The sequence below is a fragment of the Anabrus simplex genome, chromosome 6, assembly GCF_040414725.1.
Source record: "Anabrus simplex isolate iqAnaSimp1 chromosome 6, ASM4041472v1, whole genome shotgun sequence".
Lineage (NCBI taxonomy): Eukaryota > Metazoa > Arthropoda > Insecta > Orthoptera > Tettigoniidae > Anabrus > Anabrus simplex.
The window spans coordinates 91,828,935-91,837,252 of NC_090270.1; the positions used below are offsets into that span (position 1 = coordinate 91,828,935).

General features: G+C 41.0%; 1 protein-coding gene across 1 annotated transcript in view; it reads right to left on the reverse strand.

Annotated features, from left to right (window-relative positions):
* The window catches only part of dare (NADPH:adrenodoxin oxidoreductase, mitochondrial), an 80,173-nt gene extending 72,082 nt beyond the window's left edge, over nucleotides 1–8,091 (reverse strand). Inside the window, exon 1 of the mRNA XM_067149802.2 lies at nucleotides 7,830–8,091. The gene's annotated coding sequence lies outside the window, so the exon portion shown is untranslated. The remainder of the gene's footprint in view (nucleotides 1–7,829) is intronic.
* Nucleotides 8,092–8,318: the final 227 nt, after the last annotated feature.

Here is an 8,318-nt window from a genome sequence, read left to right on the forward strand (position 1 = left end):
GGTGTTGCATTTGCTCTGTCAGTCAGTGTATACGAACCACAGGAATGACATGCTAAAGAAGAAAGTTTTCTAACTCCCCAGCTGTTTCCCACATATATTCAGTCAGGCTGTTATATTCGGTACGCAGCAGTAATGCTATCTATCGGAGTTGAGCGGCGGCATAAGCGACAAAGAACATCACCACAAACAATGGTCAATGTAATGTTATTGTTGATCAATGTTATACGCTTTCAATATTGTAGGCCTGCACATTTAGTTTTCTTCCGACTCTGAAATACCACTCTTATCATAGTCGGTACGGTAAAATTGAATAAAACCTAAATGGTTGGAAATTGTATTCTCTATAACTTTTGTTATGTAGTACTTTTCGATAGGACCAATAACATGGTTATTTAAAAATTAAATTTTAGGCGCCTTCCCCTAAACTACAATTTCATACAGGGCGAATAAAATTGTTTATAACTTAGACTGTAGTTTCTTATTTCCTGACTTTATATACCGACTTTCATTAAATTCTGTGATTCCATTTTCTCGGGGCTCGGCGTTGATATGGACTTGGCAACAAAAATACAAATTCATGAATATCTGTGTTATCAAAGCCAGTATTGTAACAGTGTATGATATAAATGATCGGAAATTTAATTCTATATAACTTCAGTTATGTAGTATTTACCGATAGGACCACTAATAATATAAATATTTGAGAATTCAATTTTAGGCCTTCCCCTAAACTACCATTTCACTCAGCGTGAGTAAAATGATTTACAGCCTAGATTGTAGTGGCTCGACATGTATAATGGGAATCAACATCTATATCATCTGATGGCCAAGCAGGCATCAATTTTTGGTAATGAGACAAAGTATCTCATAGTGCATTGGCACTGCTGGTGGCTACAATTAGCCTACGCAGTGGCCTCCACGATATGCACTACTAGCCATGTGTCTTGGTAGGTGTGCTAGGTACCAACTGATGAGCCCAGCCTAGCACATGGGGGCGAAACGCTGGCAACCAGGAGTGAGTTAGCTGGAGAATTTATAATGTCCAATAATGGACCATTTATATTGGTATTATAAATTTACTCATTCGGAACAAATATTTCAGATTCCCAATGGGAATCAACATCTATATCATGTATAACGTCATCATCAGCCATAAAATGATCACAATGTATAAGCAAAGACACAATCTACAACTGACTATTCACCCCATGTGACACATACATTATACATGTGGAAACCGGTCCCAAAGTTGAATAAAAGGTATTTGTAACATAAACACCTACCTAATTAGTATTGAAAAGGTTGAACCTAATAGATATCTTATCATTAGTTGCTTTACGTCGCACCGACACAGATAGGTCTTTTGGCGACGATGGGAGAGGAAAGGGCTAGGAGTGGGAAGGAAGTGGCTGTGGCCTTAATTAAGGTACTTCATTAATGTTTCCGTATTGAACTGAGATCAACGATAAGGTACAACCCCAGCATTTGCCTGGTGTGAAAATGAGAAACCACGGAAAACCATCTTCAGGGCTGCCGATAGTGGGGTTCGAACCTACTATCTCCCAAATACTGGATAGTGGCCGCACTTAAGCGACTGCAGCTATCAAGCTCGGTCCACAGAAGCTGCCTAATGCCGAACCGTTTTTCCGCACTGGCAGTAAAATTAGCGTCCCCTTCATTAAACTCCTTCTGGAAATACACCGCCTTTTCTTGCAGAATGGGGCCAGATATTGGCAAGGCCCTTTTCCCGGTGTTGAGTGAACCAAAGAAATAGCGCTTCACTTTTTCATAATGCACTCAACTTGTCTTCCATAGAAACAATCACTTTCTTCCGTCTACTCACCATACTCACAGAAGATATGAAAACTATAACATCCGCACCCAACCAATACTACAATGAACAATGACTGAAGACTCGCTGCACCTGTCCTTGAGAGAAAAACCGGTCCTACCGCCAGCGGTCAGGCCAGTGCTTGTCCCACAGTCGCACCCTCCACGCCGGGTGTCCCTGAATTTAGTCTCCACCAAAAGTTCAAATTAAGTCTACCAGTGTTGGATAACACGGAATGTGAAAGGATAGTAGCAAAATGAATGAGAAGACAGGTGGACAGACAATTAGAAGTAGAGCAATAAGGCTTTAGAAATTGAAGATAGACCCCATATTCATTCTTCTTCTTCTTCATCATCATCATCATCATCCATTCCCTTTTCCAGATTCTCTCTGGTAGGGTAGTGTACTGAAGCCCCCCATCTTACTCGATCTTTCCACCATTCCTCTTCTAGTACTTTACTGCTGTCACTCCTCCATTTGCAATACAGTCCACAATAGAGCTCCTCCATCTCATTCTAGGCTGTCCCCTAGGCCTCTTTCAAGTCTCTGTATCCATGAATGTACTCTTTGGTATTCTCTCTCCTGGCATTCTCATCGTGTGTCCAAACCATTTTGCTTTACTATGTCAATCTCTTTTTGAAGTTTACACACTCCCACGCTTCTCCTTATTTCCTCTTTTCATATTCTATCATGTCTTGTCTTTCCCTGTATGCTCCTCAAGAAACTCATTTCAGCTGCACCGGGCAAGTTGGCCATGCGGTTAGGGGCGCGCGGCTGTGAAATTGCATCCGGGAGATAGTGGGTTTGAACCCCACTGTCGGCAGTCCTGAAAATGGTTTTCCATGGTTTCCCATTTTCACACCAGGCAAATGCTGGGGCTGTACCTTAATTAAGGCCACAGCCACTTCCTTCCCATCCCACCATCGCCATAAGACCTATCTGTGTCGGTGCGACGTAAAGCCTTACTTTGGTTCCGCTTAGTTAACGTCCAGGCTGCTGAAGCATAGGTCAGCAAAGGTTTATAATAGGATGAGTATAAAACCTTCTTGCACTTCATTGGCACATCTTTGTTCCATACAATGTCTTTCACACACTGGTAGAAACTTGCAGACTGCTGTATTCTTAAATCAATTTCTCCATCCAAATTTCCATCTTGTGATATCACGCTGCCCAAATATTAAAAAATGTTCACTACTTCAAGAGGTTCATTTCCTTTTTTTATCACTCCCCTGGATTTTCTATTACCTTTTGTTATGATCAAAGTCTTACTTTTCGCAGTACTAATCTTCATTCCAAAATTTCTTATCTCCCCATTCCATAAATCAACTTGTGTCTGTACTTCCTCTTCATTATCTCCCCAAACTACAATGTCATCAGCAAAGAGCATAGACTTTACTTGCTCGCCCATCATCTTCTCCTTGATATTATGTAGAATTCTATCCATGGTGATAATGAAGAGTAAGGGAGACAACACACTTCCCTGTCTTAAGCCTGTCTCAACTCTGAACCATTCAGTTTGACCCACTTTGGTTCTAACACAGCTTTCACAATTTTGATACAATGCTATTACCATCTGCAATGCTTCATTTCCAATCTGTGCCTCTGTTAATTTCCATACCAAATTTCTTGGGACATGTCATATGCCTTTTCAATATCTAGAAACGTTACTACAATGTCCTTTCCATATTCCCAATACCTTTCCATCATTTGACGCAATGTAAATATTGGGTCAAATGTGGACCTGCCTCTTCTGAATCCATACTGGTGTTCTGCCAATTTTCCCCCTACTCTGTCTCTTATTCGTCTATCCAAGATTCTTGCAAAGATCTTGGCTGTATGAAGTATCGGTGTCACTCCTTCAGTATGAGACATATAATAGAAAAATAATGGAGAGGTGAAGGAGAAATGGTGATAACATTCCTCATTTTCAAAAAGGTTCATGAAAGTGTCCCTGGACCAAAGGCAAGGAAAGTCATGAAGCAGAAAGGATTTGGAGAACTAATGATCAAATATGCGCAAGCAATGTACAACAATGTTGTAGCAGTGCCCAAATCCCTGTGGGTAAGGCAGAATTTTTTTGGACTGGAACTGGAGTAAGTTGATCATAATGGTAATAGATGAGTTTGTGAAGAAGACAAAGAAAAAATATGGGGACAGAGAAATTAAGACACCGAGTGAGTGGCTACACGGTGTGAATCACAAAACTGTCAGCAACCCTGAAGATTGTTTTCCATGGTTTCCCATTTTCATACCAAGCAAATGCTGGTGCTGTACCTTAATTAAGGCCACAATTGCTTCCTTCCCAGTCCTAGCCCTTTCCTATCCCATCATCGTCATAAGCCCTGTCTGTAAAGGTGTAACATTTAAAAAAAAAAAAAAAGCAATAGTAAAAAGTAGTAGGAGATAAAGGTGATATTTGCAGATGACATTATGATGTGGGAAGCAAACAGCAAGGAAATGCCAAGTCAATGAAACATGTTGAGTGAGTATAACTTGCAGATAATTATGAACTGAAAATATATATGTGAGAAAAGCAAGACAGTGTTTTTTTTTTGTTGCTTTACGTCGCACCGACACAGATAAGTCTTAGGGCGACGATGGGACAGCAAAGGCCTAGGAATTGGAAGAAAGTGGTCGTGGCCTTAATTAAGGTACAGCCCCGGCATTTGCCTAGTGTGAAAGTGGGAAACCACGGAAAACCATCTTCAGGGCTGACGACAGTGGGGCTCGAACCCACTAAATCCTGATTACTGGATACTGGCCGCACTTAAACGACTGCACCTATCGAGCAGACAGTGGTGCTGACCAGAGAGAGAAGAGAAGAGAAAGGTACAATAAAAACTGGGAAACAAGGCCTGAAGATTGTGGAAAGTCCATGTACTTGGGAATAAAAAATTGACACATGATGCAGGGCTGAACATGGCAATTATTAAAAGGGTACAACAGGGAAATGCATTTTACCACAGTGTGAGGAACTCGATCTGGAAGAAGGCAGTACCAAGGAAGAGTACAGAGATGGCAACAATTTGGTCTGTATAAGCCAGACTGAGTAGCTCAGATGGAAGAGCGTTGGCCTTCTAAGCCCAACTGGCAGATTCAATCCTGGCTTAGTCTGGTGGTATTTGAAAGTGCTCAAATATGTCAGCCTGGTGTCAACAGATTCACGGACACATACAAGAACTCCTGCGGAAGAAAGGTCTGGCACCTCGGCGTCTCCAGAAAACATAAAAGATGTAGTTAGTGGGACATAAAACCAATATTATTATTATTATTATAGATATATATGAAAGAGTTCTCAAAAATGCTGAGATATAAAAGTTTCAAAATGTCACAAAAGATAACAGAAGTAACTCTAAAATCTGTTATACCATTCCTATGCATTGCAGGTAGCTTGGCTGATCCAAAGGATTCAAGCCAGCTGAAGGCTGGTATAAGCAACATTTACAACTGTATTTTCAAGCAGACCTACCCAATACATGGCAGTCGTTCATAATCAACACAATAGTCTTTGCTTTTGTACAGAATTACTTCAGAGTCTATGGCTAAATGGTTAGCGTGCTGGTCTTTGGTCACAAGGGTCCTGGGTTTGATTCCCGGCAGGGTCGGGAATTTCAACCTTAAGTGAATAATTTCTCTGGCACGGGGGCTGGGTGTATGTGTCGTCTTCATCATCATTTCGCGCAGATTGCCTACGGGCGTCAAATCAAAAGACCTGCACCTGGCGAGCCGAACATGTCCTCGGACACTCCCGGCACTAAAAAAAAGCCATAGGCCTACGCCATTTTATTTTTTTTCTTCAGTGTCACCCGTTTACCAGCTGCTGACTATGCAAATGACAGTGTAAAAATAAAGAAGTAACTTATGTTCTTCACAACACACTTCCAATTTCAGAAGCAGAATAATGAAAAAAATACCAAGAACTGCAATAGTAATTATCAACCAACCAACCAACCAATCAATCAATGAATCAAACACCAATGATCTGCATTTAGGGCTGTCACCTAGATGGCAGATTTCCAACCAGTTGTTAGCTAGTCTATTCTTAAATGATATCCAAGAAGTGGGAAATCTAATGAACATCTGCCATCGTAAATGATTCCAATCCCCGATTCCTCTTTCTATAAATTAATACTTGCCTCCAGTTTGTCCTGAGACTCACTGGAATAACCTTTCCTCTTTATATTAAAACCAGAAACAAACTATTACCAGTAGTGAGAACAGTGCATGTGAAACTGGTTATGGACAATGTGAACATGGTCCATGATGATTCTAGGATCAGCACTAGGGACATTGCACATGAGGTGGGTGTGTCTTATTCTGTTGCAACCCAAAAACTTAGGGAGCAGTTGGCGTATCCATACCACGTAGGCCTACATGTTCTACGCCTTAAAGTAAATTTTTTGTCATAAACAACAATTCTGTCAGTGGTTTGTGAGAAAACGGTAGCAACAACAAACAGATTTTCTCACAAGAATTTATGGGTGGGGGTGGTAGAATAACACCCACGGTATTCCCTGCCTGTTGTAAGAGGTGACTAAAAGGGGCCTCAAGGGCTCTGAACTTTGGAGCATGGATTGGCGACCACGGGGCCCTCAGCTGAGTCCTACATTGCTTCCACTTACTTGTGCCAGGCTCCTCACTTTCATCTATCCTATCTGACCTCTCTTGGTCAACTCTTGTTCTTTTCCGACCTTGACGCTATTAGGTTTACGAGGGCTAGGGAGTCTTTCCTTTCTACGCCCTTCGTGGCCCTTGCCTTCCTTTGGCCGATGCCTTCATTTTTCGAAGTGTCGGATCCCTTCCATTTTTCTCTCCGATTAGTGTTATATAGAGGATGGTTGCCTAGTTGTACTTCCTCTTAAAACAATAATCACCACCACCACCACATCACAAGAATTTAGCCACTAATGATCCTTGTATCACACAGGATAGAATTTCCATAACTCCTTTCTTTAGAAATTAACAAAATCCCCGTGTTGTTCTTCAAAGCAGATTTCAACAGTGGTTGTTATTGAACGTGGGGATAGGAATCCTCAGAAGACAACTTTTTTACTTCAACCTCATTTGACACGCCAAAATGATCTGCAGTTTCTCATGGGTAACATTTTCTAGTCTATACACTCGTAGAGGTGTGACAGTTTTTCAGGATGGTACTCTCCCTAACATATCACGACTGGTGAATAAGTACCTGGAAACAGCTTTCCCTGGCCAACGGATTAGTCGAAATGACCCAATAGCCAGTACAGTGGCCGATGGCCTGATTTACATTCCTTGGATTTTGACGTGACGTCTCATCAAAAAGTTGTCATTATGAAATTCAGTCTGTTTACCACAAGCTGTTTCTGGTGAACTGTGAGTACTCCAATATCACTGGGTAATTCAATGCATCAGCTAAATGTCACAATGATAAATTTAGTGCGATGTTACAACCGGCGAACCTTACAACCTCCCTCTGTGGGGCTCAGTACATGTCAGAGCACAGTACGAAGTAAAGGAGTCAACTGATTTAAAAGATTCTGGTCTCAGTTTGTTCATAAATAAACCGACGGAAAATGAAATTCAAACACCAAGAAGACATCAGTTCAGAGCAATGCAACTTAGGCTAAGCAATTGTCTAGGTAACATTTTACATCTCACATACAAGATAAAGCTTATCCTTATAGTAAAGCTTATTAACTCGTTATCTTTCCGATTGCACTGTAAATCGACTTTCACGCCTTTCGTCGCGAGCACACGTTGTCACACGATCCACCCTCCCCCATTTATTCTGTATCTCGTCGCATCGGGCTAAAGGTGACCACACGAAACACCTTTTATAATTCCAGGACCTAATGTGTATTATTAGCATTCTCGTTTTCGTATCAGAATTATAAGGATAGTATCCCTCAAAATTCGATTTAATCACAGGGAAATGCTCACAAAAATGCCAAATAAACAATACCGTCAACTAAAATGATATGAATACTGGCTAGGTGACACTTCTCATCTATCTACTAACCTTAATCAGTCTCTAAACGAACAACACAAGATTGCAAACGAATAAGACACGTAAATTATTCAATTAACACTCCTTATCTACGAAAAATGTTATCTATTCTACTGTCTGATAAACTTCCACCGCTTCAAAACGTAACCATTAACTACAGTACTTCAGTTAACACAGGCTGTATAAAACGAAAAGGTTCGTCAAGGACGTCATGCAACCTGTGTCCTTTTCATATCTATATTTGTTCTTCTTGGTTAGGTTTTTTGGACTTCGTTTTCGTTGTATAACGCTATAGCACGATGAGAAAACAAAGAGGTAACAAAAAACTGCGATGAATCAGCTGTTCGAAAAACGCCAAGGTTGTCAACATTGGGAGAAAAAAAAACTTGTGGTTGCGTCAGAGCCATAGCCGACTACAATAATTACAAGCCGGATTCATGTAATTTGGTAAAGTCCAATGGAGGCCAAGGTGAAAGCGCGGGATCTATCCGTGCATGTTGA